This window comes from Pristiophorus japonicus, chromosome 6 (assembly GCF_044704955.1).
Source record: "Pristiophorus japonicus isolate sPriJap1 chromosome 6, sPriJap1.hap1, whole genome shotgun sequence".
Taxonomy (NCBI): Eukaryota; Metazoa; Chordata; class Chondrichthyes; family Pristiophoridae; genus Pristiophorus; species Pristiophorus japonicus.
In genome coordinates this window covers 254,421,605-254,438,277 of record NC_091982.1, presented here as the reverse complement: position 1 = coordinate 254,438,277, position 16,673 = coordinate 254,421,605, and the positions used below count along the sequence as shown (strand labels likewise).

General features: G+C 48.4%; 1 protein-coding gene across 1 annotated transcript in view; it reads left to right on the top strand.

Annotated features, from left to right (window-relative positions):
* The window catches only part of dner (delta/notch-like EGF repeat containing), a 368,701-nt gene that overhangs the window by 271,605 nt on the left and 80,423 nt on the right, over positions 1–16,673 (top strand). The window lies entirely within an intron of this gene.

Below are 16,673 nucleotides of genomic sequence, written 5' to 3'. Positions count from 1 at the left end.
ACCGGTCTGAGGGGGCTCAGGCCGGTGCTGTGGCACCACACCGGAAGGTCCCCCCTGGCCCGTGGTGGACCCAGCCGCGAAAGCAACACTGGGGTGTTGAGGGGGGGGGGGGAGGGGCGACATCGAGCAGAGACTGCATGTGAGCAGCCACAGTCTCAAAGCCACCAGATATGACAGCACTTAGACGCTCCATCGACTCTTTCAGAGTCGCGGGCATCCTCTCCAAAGCAGCACCGATACGCTCGTTCCCTCGCGCCTGTGCTGCAATGGCAGCTACCGTATCACCCTAAGGATGAATTTCCTGAGTTGGAATAATGCCCCAATTAACACTGCAAACTTCAGCTTTGCAGGGTTAATAAGACTGGAACACTTTTTTGTGGTCAAAAAGCTGCACTTGGATCCAATGGCCACGGCAAACTTAACACCACCAGCTTTCTGACTGCACTGAATGTCAGCCCTCACAGTGTCATTACTTCTGGATTTCGTCCAGTCCAGTGACTTTTCACACATGCATCGGTCTTTCCGAGAAAGCAGTGCACTGCCGTTCATGGTCAAGAGTGTGATCCAGGTCCAGGGGGGAAGAGAGGGAGAACATGATGCTGGTGTAACAGAGGGAGGAGAATGTGATCCATCTTTCCATCTGGATCACATTCTTCCCCATCCCCACTGTTCTCTCCATGCCCTCCCCCACCATCCCGAGTTTCTGACATTCTCTCCCCCTGAGTTCCCGACGTTCTCTCCCCTGACCTTCTCCCCCTCCCCCCACCGAGTTCCTGACCTTCCCTCTCCGAGTTACTGAACTTCTCTTCCCCCAAGCTCCTGACCTTCTGTCCCCCTGAGTTCCTCATCTCTCCACCCGAGCTCCTCTCCTCTCCCACCTCCAATCCCCTCTCCTCTCCCCCCACCCCCCGATTGATCCCCTCTCCTTCCCCTTCAATCTCCACTTCCCCTTTCTATCCCCTCTGCTCCCCCTTCAAACCCCGTTTCGAACCCCTTTCCTCTCCTCCTGCCCGTCGATCCTCTCTCCCTCCTTCGATTCCCACCCCTTTTCCTCGCTCCCTTCGAACCCCTGATCTCTTCCCCCCGCGCCCCCCCTTCGATCCACTCTCCTCTCTCCCACCCACCCGTGTTCGATCCCCTTTTCCCCGCCATATCCGATCTCCTGAGCTCTGCACGGAGTTGCGGGAAGCGTGCTGGTGCAGGCTGGATCGAGTGCGCGGGCACAGTACTAAACAGGCATGCACGAACAGAGAGAGTCAAAATTGTGGTACTACTAATCACTCCGTTGCCTTGGGCAGATGGTAACTGGACTGGCAGCCGGAGGAATTTTGCGGTTCCCCTTTCTATATCCTTGACTATTTTATTGGGCGGATTTTGCAATAAGAATATTTGTGTGTCCATGACCACTCCATTCTCTCTCCCCGCCCGCCCCCCCCACATAGAGATTATGCAGGTGGCTCATTACATTCATATACATTCAAGTCCAGAAAAAAAATTGCATTTACATCATTACATTTGTGATACAGTTGTGAGGCAAGTACATTTGACTGGTGAGGTACATGCTTGATACGTACTTGGAATCAGTACTGGGGTCAGCACCGGTGCGTGAGGACAAACTAGTTCCAGAACTGCTGGATGGTGTCCAGGTAGTCTGATGGGCAGTGCGGTGCCCAGTGCTGGCAGTGGGAACCCGGTTGGCTCAAGTTGCCTGCTCTCGGGGCTTTTGCCGTTGCTCCTAGCATCGGGCAGGTTCACAGATGCCTGTGACCTCCCTGTCCTCTCCTTGTGGCCCAGGTCGCTGCTGCTCCCTGAGGGGCAGTCGTCTGGCAGTGCACAGGGAACTGCTGACTCGCTTGCCTGGGCGTTATCTGGTTTGGGATCCTGGCTGGTCCCGGTCCCATTTGGGGGAACTGTTGCGGGTGACCCTTCGTTCCCGGGTATGGCCTTGGTGACGATAGGGTCTGGGGGCTGCGCCTTAGCACAGTTTGCTCTTTCAGGCTCGTGGTGGTTGGTGCCATCGGGTGCCTGAGAGGTGGAGTCGATCAGAGGCAGGGTATCGATACTGATGCCGTTGCCCTCCTGAGATCGCTTGCTCTGCAGCTTGTATGTATTGGCTGCTTGTGGCCACACTCCATGGTGCATAACTCTGGTCCCAGGGATGCAGGCTATTACATTGGGTAGCTTGCTGGACCTGTGTGCTCCCGATGGGTGTCTGCCCGCTGTATTGACTGAATGCAGTTGAAATCCCACATCGCACAACATTTCATTACTCATTGTAAAGAACCTGTAGCTCCGATCGCGATCGCGCGACTTTTAAGAGAGTCTTGCTTTCTTTACTCCAATCTTCTTCTTCGCTTGGTGCCACGTGTTGCTCCATCAGCGCTGCACCTCGTGGTCTGGCCGCCGCCATCTTTTTCTTCAGCGCATCACCTCGTGGTTTGGGCGCCATCTTTCCTCGATTCACGATGTCGACTGCGGTGATCCTCTTCTCCCCGGGTTCTGCCACCGAAGCTGGAAAGTCGCCTTTGGATCTGATTTTCTTCCTCCGGAGTCCTGCCACTGGGGCCTGGAAGGTGCGTTCGGTTTGTCTCAGCTGGATCATCTCCACGCAGTCGTGCTGGACGGTCTGTGCCTCGGGTGCTGTGCTGGTCTGCTCTCTGGTGCCGGGTCCACCCTCAGGTGAGGGCTTGCTTTGCCTCTGAGCACGGGGGACGTCGATCGCTGGGGAGATGAAATCTTCCCAACTCCAATGGATCTTCTCCATCCAACTTCTTCCGAGTAGCGTTGGTCCATCACCTGCAACAACCCACAGAGGTAACTTGTGCACCGCGCCATCAAGGAGTACCTTTACATCCACAATACCAACGACTGGGATAAGTTCATCGGTGTAGGTGCGCAGCTTTGCCTGAACCGGGACCAACTTGGGTCGTTCAGCTTGATTCTCCCACAGCCTCTCAAAGGCTCCTTGATTCATTACTGACTGACTCACCCCCGTGTCCACTTCCATGAAGACTGGAATGCCATTTATCTCGACTAACATCCTCAACGGGGAACATTCGGTGGTGCAGGTAAACATGCCGTATAACTCATCGTGGGGCTGAGCTGCCTCTCTGACTATCGCTTCATAATCCACGCTGGATTCATGGCCATCTGCAGACTCTTCATCAACACAGTGAGTCATATTTCTTTTACACATTCGCTGGAGGTGGCCCTTTGTGCTGCAGCCTTTACACACATAGTCTTTAAAGCTGCACTGGTGAGCCTTGTGATTCCCTCCGCAACGCCATCATGGTGCTACTCGGTTAGCCCCCCTCGTCGAACTCTGAGTTAAGGGACTCGGAGGCCTGTTCTCTCTCCCCTGAAAAGGTTCACGTTCTACAGTCCAGCCTCTAAAAAGCACCATTCTGTGAACAGTACTTGCCGGGTTTGAGTCCTGAGGATGAGTCATCTGCCTAGAGCCGCAGGTCGAGGTCATGAATGACTGGCTCACGGAGATGGCTGCCTGCAGTGTGACTGTGGTATCATCTGCAGATAGTAGCTTATGAAGAAGGCCCTCGTGGCCGATTCCGATGACAAAGGTGTCCCGCAGCGCTTCGGTGAGGTGGTCGCCAAAATCACACGGTGCCACCAGCCTCCTGAGGTCTGCAGTATATTTTGTCATCTCCTGGCCTTCGGACCGTTGGTGGGTGTAAAACCGGTGTCTGGCAGTGAGGATGCTCTCTTTGAGCTTGAGTTGTTTTTGGATCAGCGTTACAAGCTCCTCGTACGTCTTGGTCATGGTCTTCGCTGGTGCCAGCAAGTCCCTGATGAGGCCATACACAGTAGGCCCACAACTGATTAGCAGGATAGCTCTGCGCTTATCGGCCAGTGTGGACGGATTGTCGCCTGCAGGTCGTTTGCTGTGAAGAAATGGTTGAGCCTCTCCACAAAGGCGTCCCAATCATCACCATCGGCGAACTGCTGCAACGTACCAAGGGTAGCCATTTTCGCATGAAGGTCCGTAATCTCGTCGCCAATTGTTATGTCTTTAGATTCTCTGATAATGACTCCACGAGGCAATGTGTTGTACTTGAACTGTAGTGACCTTAGTCCTTTATTGATAACTCCAGAGTGAGGATCACACCTGGTGGCCTGCCTTTTATACTAGGCCAGGCACACCTGTACAGGTAACCTGCAAGTCTCCCACTGTGGTGTGCTCTGGTGGCACACCTTGTAATAGTACAAGCAGTAACCACGTAGGATATATGACAAATACCTCTACCATACCCTGGGAGTCCATTCAAACCTGCCCTAGGGAATCTTTCAATGACTTATACAGTCATTAATGGTCCTTTAACTCTTAACATAGATTTTAAAAAAGCTTTTACTACTGCGACCGCAATTGTCCACTGTTCTTCATTGACCTTTAAGCTGCTCCAACAGCAGCTTTCCCTTTAATTGCACATGACTTATGTGTTTGTTCTTGTGAGAGTTGTGTTCTTTTAATCTCTGCAAGCATATTTGTTTAAGTCTGATGTATTGCTGACAGTTTATTTTTGTAGTTTGTGGTTCAATATGAAATAAGCCAAGTACTATTCATGAAATTAAAATGGCAGCTACGACTGAACAAGAACAGGAATTCTTTTCAGTTGATTTATATTTTGATTGCTCAGCCTTTCAGTTTAGAACTTGAGCAGAGCTATCTTCGTGGGTAAGTTAGAATGATATGAAATCATTAATAATTGCACCGTTCTTCTGAAAATAACCATTAGTGTCACTACAGTGTTACAAGATGTGTGAGCTCCATAGGATATCTGATGTTTGAATCAGTCAAAGCCACTGGAATAAGGCTGCAGTGACTGATTCCTTAAAATAGATGGTGAAGTATTGTTGGATGAGGCATCAATAAGACAGCCCACTATAGGGATGGGCGAATATATATCATAAAAGAGAGGTATTGGCCGTCAATGACAGACAATCCAATACACAATATCTTACAGAAAATGCATCTGCAGCTGTAAAAGTGTCAGTGTAAGCAATCTTTCAAATTATAAATGAGGTTATCCATTGGAAGTCCTATGGATGGCAAATTATACTTTTAAGGTATTATATAATATACCTACTGTGGTTCTCTTTCTGTATGTTTTGCAAAACCATCTTATGATATTTGATGGCATTTCAGCTTTGAAATGCAGTGTCTATTGGCAGGCAGATTGCCCAACAGGTTCTGAAATAATTCCAAGGTTTTAGCCTCCAGTATCAGTGAATCATTTCCATGTGTTGATCACTCTTTGTGTGAAGAAGAATTTCCTGATATTAGTCCAAACTTTCCCTTTAACTAATTTGGCCCTGTGGCTACCTTGTCCTGCTCCCACAATGTAATTAGAATCGTAGAATGATACAGCTCAGAAGGAGGCCATTCGGCCCATTATTCCTGTGCTGGCTACTTAATAAGTCCGCTCCCCTGCTTTTTGCCCATAACCCTGCAAATTTTTCCTTTTCAAGTATTTATCCAGTTCCCTTTTGAAAGTTGTTATTAAATTTGCTTTTACCACTCTATCAGGCAGTACATTCCAGACCATAGCAACTCGCTACGCAATTTTTTTCCCCTTATGTCACTTCTGGTTCTTGTGACAATTTCCTTAAATTTGTGCCTTCTGATTACTGAACCTTCTGCCACAGGAAACAGTTCCACCTTATTTACTCCATCAAAACTCTTCAAGATTTTGAATGCCTCTATCAAATCCCCCCTTAACCTTTTCTGCACAGGGAAGAACAATCCCAGTTCTCCACATACCTGAAGTCTTTCATCTCTGGTACCATTCTAGTCAATCTCCTCTGCACCCTCTCAAAGTCCTTAACATCCTTCCTAACATGTGTTGCCCAGAATTGGCCACAATACTCCAGTTGGGGCCCAACCAGTGTTTTATAAAAGTTTAGCATAACGTCCATGCTTTTGCAGTGTTTGGTCCCGATCTTACCACCGAGGCGTGTTCGATGGGGGAGGTTGGTGAAGTTAGGATCGGGAAACCCAGAAGTAAGGATTTCCTGAACGTCCTGCAGTTATTAACTGCGGGGCACCTTGCTATGTTTTTTCTGTAGGTTTCCCGCCCACAGCCAGTCCGATTGATAGGCTAGCTGCCGATCGGGTGGGAAAGCCGACAGCACAAGGCTGCAGCTGAGCTAAGTGTAGGTTGGTCTAGTGGGGGGGGGGGGGGGATTGGTACAGATCATGGGGGTTGGGGGGCGGTGGGGTGGGGCGGGGAGGGGTGTAGTGGTCAGGGGGATCCGATCGAGAGGTGTGGTTGGGAAGGTGGTGGTCGGGGGTTCCAATCACAAGTGACTGGCACGGAGGGTTGGTGGGGGAGGGTGCACAGCTCCCCCTGGTGGATGGATGATCCGACTGTGGGGGGTGGTCCGATCCCAAGGGGGGGGGAGGAGCAGACGGATCGCAAGGGGGGGGGGTGCGCGGGACTGTTTACTGGGTAACTTGCTGGGCCTGGAGGAAACAGTCCTGCTTCTCCTGGCCCACAAGCAATGCAGTAAAGGCACTTACCTCATGGATCCAACCCTTCTTGCCCCCTTGCCGGATTTCCTGAGGCCTGGGAAACCCAGCTGACTATGATAAAAAATAAAATGACTTAAAATGAAGGCAGGCAGCCTCATTAAAATATTTAAACGTGCTGAGAGCGGATTGGTCGCCCGCATCTCATCCCGCCTCCATTAAAACTAGAAGTGGGTGGGTCGGGTTACTGTTTCAGATTTTTAGCTCTTTATCCTCACACCTGAACCAACCCACATGGTTTTTGTCAGTTAAAATGACACCCCTTGCCTCTATTTATAAGGACGCATTTATTTGTAACACCTAAAGCTCTGATTGGGTCCCCTTGATCAGAAGACCCGATTGCTGATTGGTCCCCTTGGAGGACAAGGCACATCCAGCAGTTTCCCTGGAATGTGTAATTAGATCCTACCTCCCGATGTAATCAGTTACTTTGCAAAGTGTAATTTGAGCCATTCTGACTGCCGACTCCAGACAGACCAGAGCTCACTTGGAACAGACAGGGCTCACTCTCATGGTTCAGACCTTCTCCCACCCCCAAAACAAGCTCCTGCCCCCCCATCCCCCATCATCCCAGTGCCTGACCTATTCCCCCCACCCGAGTTCCTGTTCTTCTCCCTGGCCCGAATTCTTGACATTCTCCCCCTGCCCAAGTTCCTGATCTTCTTCCCCCAGCGCTCGCCTCAGGTTCCTGACCTCCTCCTCCTGCCCAGTTTCCCCCCCACCCCCACAGATTCATGACCTTCTCCCTCCAACAAGTTCCTAAATTACCCCCGCCTCCCCCCCCCACCCCCCCACACCCCGCACGAGGGGCATTATGTGTGGGTCATGGATTGTTAATAGGTTTATTGGCTATGAAGTGAATAGTGATAGTTTTGTGACATCCAGATTTCGTCCAGCCCAATGATGTCACTTGTCACACACGCACCGAGTTCTGAGGAATCAACTAGGTGTAGGGAGAGGAGAGGGAGATGTGGTGCGGGTGTAAAGTGGGTGGGGTTGGAAGAACGTGATCCGTCTTCCCATCTGGATCACATTCTCACTCTCAACCCTCCCCCTTTAGAACTGGAAACACTCTTTCCCCCATCCTCACTGTGCTCTCCATGCTCTTTACCAATCGCCCCCCCCCCATCGAGTTCCTGACCTCCTCTCCCTGAGTTTCCTCTCTCTTTCTCCCCTCCAATCCCCCACCCCCCCCCTCCTCCCCTGTCTCCTCGCTCTCTCTGCCTCCTCTATCTCTGCCTCTCTCTGCCCCTCTCTCCCCCAGTCTCTCTCTCTCTCCCATTCTCTCTTCCCTCCAAATCTCTCTGCCCGTCTCTCCCTTTCACCCCTAGACCCTTTCTCTTCCCCGTCTCTCTCTCTCTCTCTCTCTCTCTCTCTCCCCACTCTCTCTCTCTCTCTCTCTCTCCCCTAGTCTCTCTCTTTCTCTCTCCCTCTCTCTCTGTCCCCTCTCACTCACTCTCTCGGCACAGTGTTCAGTGCCATTCTCAACTCCTCAGATAATGAAGCAGTCCATGTCTGCTTGTAGCAATATCTGGACAACATACAGGCTTGGGCTGATAATTAGCAAGTACCATTGCCTTAATCGGCCCCACCCTTCCTTTGACTACCCTTTTATTATTTACAATGTTGTTGTATATGCAATAACTGTTAGACTATTTATCTCCAAGAGGTATGACCTTGGCTCTGCTTTATTAAGGCCCAAAGTGACTCAAATACAAAATGGCTGGCCTTTTATACTTTGGCTGCATACACGTGCGTGTAGCCCAATGGCCTCCAAAGGTGACGCCATCTAGTGGCTAGCAATCTTAAAAGTACATACATGACAAGTATATCAGAGACTGGTATTTCAGGGAGTGTGACAGTTAAAATGTGGAGAAGAAGCTTCTTTGTTTTATCTATTGCTAAATGAGACATAAAGATGTGTTATAACTAGAGGTGTTAATGTGTCAGAGGATGCAGTTTACCAAAACTATTATAGTGAGGAGAGTGATATCAGATGATGTTACAATGAGGACACTAGTAGATCACAGAGTATTACAATGAAAGGCTGTCAATATAAGTGGATAATAGTTAAGGGCTATGGTATTTCAAAATGATATGATAAGGGTTTTGTCTTTGAAATACTATACTGGTATCACACTCCTCCTTATTATGTCCAAGAGTCTTTTGGTGTAAGGGATGCAGAATGCTATTGTGTGCCATGAAGATTGATTTCAGGTTGTTTTTAATTATTCCTGAGTTAAATAGTATTACATGTAGGCCCAAGTTTCGGGTGGAGTTGCTTCTATTTTTTTGGAGCATTTAGTTTAGTTTGGAGTATCTTAGAAATCGCAATTCTCGGCATTTAGTTTGCTCCAATTCTAGTGAATTAGTTTAGTTTCGTTTTAGTTCAGTTTTTTTTCAAAAGGGGGCGTTACCAGCCACTGTCGCCTGTTTTGCAAGTTTAGGCAGCAAAAAGTTACTCCAAACTAACTTAGAATGGAGTAAGTGTCGACTTTTGTACGCTCAGGAAAACCTTGCCTACACTTTAGAATTAGGCACAGGTAGCCAGAGATGGGGGGGGGGGAGGGAAGGGAAGTTAGGGGATTTTCCAAAGCATTAAACACTTCACTTTTAAAAATAAAGAACCACCATCAATAATAAATGATACATAAATCAATAAATCAAGAAATAAAAAATAAAAAAAATCATTCAATAAATCAATAAATAAAAAATAAAAAGTCCCTACCTCACCTACCCGTTCGGGAGCGCCGGGAACTTGGCCAGGGCTGGGGGCCGCGTGCTGCAGGCTGGAAATCAGCACTCTGCCCGCTCCAGGAGCCCATTCGGCCAGGGCTGGGGGCCGCGTGCTTCGGGCCCCTCCCACACAGCCAGCAGCACACGCACCCAGAACCTGGGGGCCAGGAGCTACTGCGCACGCAAGCAGCTGGCGGCACTCTCTTTGGCCTAGGGCTGCAGCTCTGTTCCTCCCCACCCCCCCCCCCCCCCTCCCGCTCCTTGCTGTCGTGTTGCATCGCGCTAACTGCTGAACAGGCCTGCTGCACTTGGAGAATAGCGAGGTAATTTTTTGACGCGCTTTCCATTCCACAGAATAGGCGGGCCTCTCGGAGGTGCGCCGTTCGAGCGGATACTGGAAACTTGGGCCCACAGCGTGAGCCTGTTACACATTAGATCCGAAAAGAGTGTTTACTGAGATTAGGAGATTACTGCATTTTATTAGTTTGACCTTTCCATATTTGTTCTGTTGCCATGGTGTGTGTCCTGACATGTCCAAGTACCACTTGTTTTGCTTGTCGCGCTGCCACGCTTTCCTTTTGCACTGGAGGATCACTGATTGATTCAGTCATTCATCTCCCTTCAGCCATTCTCACTAGTCGAGGGGGCCATCCCTGAAGGGACGGCTGCTGCAGGGTTCGGGCAGTCGGGTGTTTTTCCTTCCCCGAGCCACATTCAGCTCGGGGGTAGTGGTGGTGGGGGGCGGTGGGGGGGGTCCGGATTTGAGCGGTGAAGCTGCGCGATAGGAAATATTGGTGAGGTGAGGTCATCAGCGGGTGGGCCACTGGGAAATGGCCAGGCCCACGATATTCAGCAGCAAACAAAAAGGAGGACTTCGTCAGGCCATGCTCCCGCGAGGTGCACGAAAGCGACACCGCTGGAGTTTTTGCCGCGAGCGGGTCCATTTAGTAGGTAAATAGTTTCATTGTCTGTTAGTGTTTTTGTTTCAGATTCCAGCATCCACAATATTTTGCTTTAGAAATAGTTTTATTAATTGTTTCGGCTCCATTAAACCTGCTGAGTGCTGCTCAGAGGTTTTCGCAGAGTTTTGTACAATTTTTCAGGTCTGGCTCTTTAGTGGAGGCCTGTGGGCTGCAGAGACCTGCTTGGCAGGGTTCGCCCTGAGGATGGGAGGAGTGTTGTGAGGGCGACAACTGGTCAGAAGCAGGGCGGCACGCAGGAGGAGACGTGGTCATCAGCACCGGGCAGAGAGGCAGCGGGCAAGGGAGGCAGCAGCCATGATTCGTTCATTCTGCCCCAGACCACTGCGCCCGCCGTCTTCACCGGCCCGAGTCAGGATTGGCTGCTCGGGGAACAAGGGATATCCCCTGTCCACTTGGCTGCTCACTCCACTGGGGAACCCCAGGGCAGCGCCTGAGCGTGCGTACAATGACGCTCATTGTGTCACCAGGCGCATCATCGAGCAGTGCATAGGCATCCTTCAGCAGAGGTTCCGGGGCCTGGACCGCTCTGGTGGCACCTTGCTGTACTCTCCTCAACGGCTCTCCATCATCGTCGTGGTCTGCTGCATGCTGCACAACCTGGCCATCATGAGGGGACAGCCGCTGGAGGTCGAGACAGCAGTACCCTCCCGAGGAGGGGGAGGAGGAGGCACAGCAGCAGGAGGAGGAAGAGGAGAAGGAGGAGGGTCCCTGGCGCCCCAGCGCTAGGAGGCCTCGACCCATCGCCACCCAGGAAGGGAGGTGCAGCTGCGTCTCATAGCTGCTCACTTCAGATAATCCCATCCACACATGACCCTTCAGGTCCCACTTTCAGTGGCCATCACAATGAGTGCCTGAACGCAGAATTGCCAAAAATAAAGATTTATCAAATTATCCAAAATCACTGCAAAAACGGAACATAAAGCACAATATAATAATACTGTAATCATTTTTTTACCCCCTGTGCATTTCACTATAACATCTGTTGCACATAAATACCCTAAAACCACACCTAACTATCATACCTGTGGCTGCATCATGGGTCCGGGAACAATGTTGTGGTTGTTGTCTGCGACTTACAGCTGACACCCTGGAACACCTCTGGGCCTGGAAGGCTGGGTGTAGACTGGCCAGCACCCTCCTGGGAGGGTGTGTCCTCACATATATGGAGGTGCCTGAGAACCTCCCCTGCAATCTCCCTCCATGCATTATGTGCTGCCTGTCTGCCAGGTCTCCCCACGTCAGGAAACAGTATTCTTCTTCTGTCCTCAGTGTCTCCAGCTCCGTATCAGTGAACTGTTTGCTCTCCTTGCACCTCTTACACCAGCCATAGAAACATAGAAACATAGAAACATAGAAAATAGGTGCAGGAGTAGGCCATTCGGCCCTTGGAGCCTGCACCGCCATTCAATGAGTTCATGGCTGAACATGCAACTTCAGTACCCCATTCATGCTTTCTCACCATACCCCTTGATCCCCCTAGTAGTAAGGATTTCATTTAACTCCTTTTTGAATATAGTTAGTGAATTGGCCTCAACAACTTTCTGTGGTAGAGAATTCCACAGGTTCACCACTCTCTGGCTGAAGAAATTCCTCCTCATCTCGATCCTAAATGGCTTCCCCCTTATCCTTAGACTGTGTCCCCTGGTTCTGGACTTCCCCAACATTGGGAACATTCTTCCTGCATCTAACCTGTCTAACCCCGTCAGAATTTTAAACGTTTCTATGAGGTCCCCTCTCATTCTTCTGAACTCCAGTGAATACAAGCCCAGTTGATCCAGTCTTTCTTGATAGGTTAGTCCCGCCATCCCGGGAATCAGTCTGGTGAACCTTCGCTGCACTCCCTCAATAGCAAGAATGTCCTTCCTCAAGTTAGGAGACCAAAACTGTACACAATACTCCAGGTGTGGCCTCACCAAGGCCCTGTACAACTGTAGCAACACCTCCCTGCCCCTGTACTCAAATCCCCTCGCTATGAAGGCCAACATGCCATTTGCTTTCTTAACCGCCTGCTGTACCTGCATGCCAACCTTCAATGACTGATGTACCATGACACCCAGGCCATCCTTCCAAACTCCTCCCTGCCCCCCCCCCCCCACTGCACTCAGGACCTTGCTGCAAACCCTGGTCTTTAAAAAGGCCAGAGAGCAGCTGGCACATTAGAAACCCTTACCTGCATGCTGAATTTCTCAGTGATGATTTAACGCTCAAATTAAGACATCCACACCACTGAAAAATCCACTTTGGATGAGTAATTAGCGCTGGAACCCATTTGTTCACTTTCGAAGCTTAATATGGGGTGGCCCAGCCACAAAAAAATATCAGAGCTAATGGCCCCAAAAAGGCGGAGAGAGCACCAGCTTTCCAGCGGTACTGAATTTTGGGCCCTATGATTGCAATTTTTCCCATAACTTTTACTCTCTCAACTGGAGTATGTTAACCTGTGCCTGCAGTTCCCCGGATGCTAAAGTCCGACTCTATGCCGTGTAGAGATTTTCCCAGTTCAGCTGGAAATGTGTTTTCCCCCCTACGCTGTAACAGAATTTATGATTTGCTTTCTTTATCCACATGATTTGAAAACAAGCTAGAGGTTAATTTTAACAGCTGTTTGAGTAGAATTTCACAGGAAAAACTTCTGCCAACTGTTTACTTTTTACTTCAGAAAGAAAGACTAGGACAGAGGAAGAGGCAAGCGGCTTGATAAAGGAGGTGATTAGAGCACCTTCATGTTATTTATACTGAGAATTCAAAAACAATGAGGTCGCTCTTGACTTTGTGCGATCATGTACAATGGGTGATAGCGCGTTGGTAGCCCGTTTTACATCTCCCCCGATTTTTATTTCCAATGAATAACTTATCCATATGATTACTTACAGATGATTTTTTAAAGATTATTATTCTCAGTGCGGGAGTCAAAGTGTGTCTTTGCATTGTCGACAGTATTGGAGTTTCGTTGTTTTTTCTAAATGACTCCAAAAGCAAGTTGGAAATGAATTTTAGAAGCGTTTTTAGGTCAAGTTTTACAACAAAGCTATCGTGAAGTTTTTTTTTATTTCCGAGAGCGAAGCTATCAGTGAAAAAGATAAACAAGGGGTCTGTTTAGTGCACCTGCGCTCTATTTCATTCACAGTGTTAATTTGAGAACCGCGATTGTTCATATAAAAAGTTTTATTATGTGTGACTGTGATATTTACTTCTCTAAGTGCAGTGGATAAGGAAAACACAATCCTGTGTATTTTCCATGAGCCAATCAGAAACATTTGCTTCAATGTCTTTCCAATATTTTGGCTGGAGAAGTGCATCCTGCAGGCTTCACTAAATGTTGACTCCCATGAGCATTGCCACAGGAGGTCTGTAGGCCTGTGTGTACGTGTGTGCCCAATCTCCAGGGGTAAAGGTTAAATGCCAAGACCAATTCACCCTCTGAACAGTCAGCAGACTACAAGTCGATATCTGTATTTCACATCCCCGACTCCCTCCAATCATGCTGCAGAGAGAAAATACTGATGCAGACAATTCCTATGAGGGATCGCACCACAGGCAAATAGTGATGGCATCACTGAGACAAGTAGAGCTGCCTCCAGTAAGAACTGGAGCCACTAAAGTAGGAGTCACTCATACTGGGACTTCAGAGGAGGCCGCGTCTGCTCTCTCAGGTGGACGTAAAATATTCCATGGCACTATTTAGAAGAAGAGCAGAGGAGATAGCCCCGGTGTGCTGGCCAATATTTATTCCTCAATTAACAGCACTAAAACAGATTATCTGGTCATTATCACATTGCCATTAGTAGGAGCTTGCTGTTTGCAAATTGGCTGCCGCGTTTCCTACATTACAACAGTGACTACACTCCAAAACAGTACTTCATTGGCTGTAAAGCGCTTTGGGACGTCCGGTGGTCGTGAAAGGCGCTATAGAAATGCAAGTCTTTCTTTTGTTTCTTTCGTACAGGCAAACCTCACGAGTACCCAGGGATAAATATATACTGGATAAGTCCTGGGTACCAGAGTTAATGGCGTATTAGTGTGGTGAAATGCTTCACAGCAATGTTATCAGAAACAATATTCTGTAAAACTGAGAGGAACATTTCTTGTGGGGTCACAAAAAAGGAAAAGAGTGAGTGCACCTGTAGGCCAAACCCCACCTGAAGAGAGTTATCGCAAAAATGGTGCAATAGTAACTGATTATAGAGAGAGGTGACAAACGATGGCTATCAATGTAGCTGCTTTCACTCATGTCAAACTATTATTCCGACGGCAACAACTGCGGACCGAGCTCATTCTGCTTTCGGAAACAGGCGTAGAAACTGTTCCATTAGCCCCTAAGGACGTAGATAACAATGGTGAACGCATGGGTCATGCAATCACCATTGCTTAGAGCGTGTTTCAACCATATTCTTTAAACCTAGATGTTTCCTCCACTTACTAGATAGACAATTATGCGGCCATCCATTCCTTAGTCCTTTAGCTCCACTAAACTGCCTTTGCTATCCACATAGAAGACATTGCAATCACCTCACGTGAACTAAACAGCCCAGTTCCCAGCAAGTAAAGGTTGGGGCAGGAGATTATTGCTGAATATGTTGGTTGGGTTCAACCCTCATCTCACAAATCCACAAGTTGAGGAGGCTGGTTCCTCAACTTCAAGCTCGGTGGGCTTAATAGTTTATTTCTTCTGAGTGCAAGCAGTGTGGTTGTGATTTAAAACATTGAAACATTGCAGCTCGACGAGCAGGGTATTGAATCACGTTGGTCTTCACACTGACTCACACCATGGCAAGAGATCAGGGTCTTCTTCTTGAGTAACATTACTTTTGTTTTGAACTGTTGCCCGTTGTATATGCAATTTATATAATTTATAGCTTCAAGCATCGGGCACATCAGATCCAAACATCTACAAATTCTAACTCCTATTTTGCCGATATGAATTGCGTAAGTTATTTTGTGTGTGATCTATTTCAATGACAGCTCTTGTATCTTTGCTGATTTTGCAGCATTATAAACAAGACACCAACTTGTGACTAATTTCCCCACATTCTGTTATCACAGGCTCTTCCTCCTTCTGTTTCACCCACCAGTCATTTCCTGTACTAACCTGTTTCAGCTTCAAGTTTCCCTTCCTGTTTTCTGTCCTTCTCCCTCTTCTCCGAAAAGCAATGATTCATGGTAAAGGATGGCAACACGGGTGCTGGCAGCCCCCCATTATCTCAGCTCGGTGATCATTTTTCACGTGACCCTAGACAGTGGGCACTAACAGGCTATTCAACTGTGGAGGCTATCACAGCTGACCGCGCCAGCAACTACACATGTGCACTACCAACAGGAATGGTGAATGGTAATCAGGAGTGGGATCACTGTACATTATGCTCCTCCCTACAACAACAACAACAACACCTTAACGTAGTAACACATCCCATACTCTTGACACTGAGCCACATCAGGAGATATTAAGGCAGGTGACCAAAAGCTCGCTCAAAAAGGTAGGTTTTTAGGAGCATCTGAGAAGAGGACAGAAAGGTAATGAACCAGGGAGGTTTAGGAAGGGAATTCCAGAGCTTAGGGCCTACGCAACTGAAGGCAGAGCCACCAATGGTGGAGCGATTTTACGGAGGTGGAAGTAGGCAGTCTTGGTGATGGTGAGAATATGGGAACGAAAGTTCAGGTCAGGATCAAATACCTATATAATATGAAGTTAACTGTAATACTCCACCACCCCCTTCTCCTCGCCCCACCCAAGAAAAGAACCGTTATCTCCAGGGATTGAAACTGGGACCCTAGTGTGTATGCCTCAGACCCATGTTATTTATTCACTGGATTTACTGAGCCAGACACGCACAGCGTGTCTGCATGTGTGCAATATCTGACATATGTCGGATTAGAATTTCCACAGGGGTTCTCCGATTTCTCGCTGTAACTTCGGTGGAAGATTGGCACATACCCTTGAGAAGCAGCCTAAATGCCGTTTCTTCTGGGTATCCGCCAATGTTACAACAGGAGATTAGAGAATCCCCGCTGAAATTCCAGGCATCGCTGTTCATACATTTATGCACAAACCAGAGACCAGCTGTGGAACTGGCTTGAGTTGAAAGCAAACAATATAAATAGGCTGCTCAACCACCCCTATGTTCATTCAAGTACTGAATGAGGGTTTTGGCACCAGTATCAGCATAGACCTAGTATTAGCCACACTAATATGCTTAAATTATTTGAAATGTAAATACTAAAAGTGTAAGCTATTCATTTTTCAGATAAGCATATGCTATTGGCGGGATCAACTAGGTAAGAGATAAATGATCCGATAATCTGTTTTAGTGGTATTGGTTTATGGGTACGGTAGCATAGTGGTTATGTTACTGGACTAGTAATCCAGAGGCCTGGACGAATAATCTGGAGACATGAGTTCTCTCCACCATGGC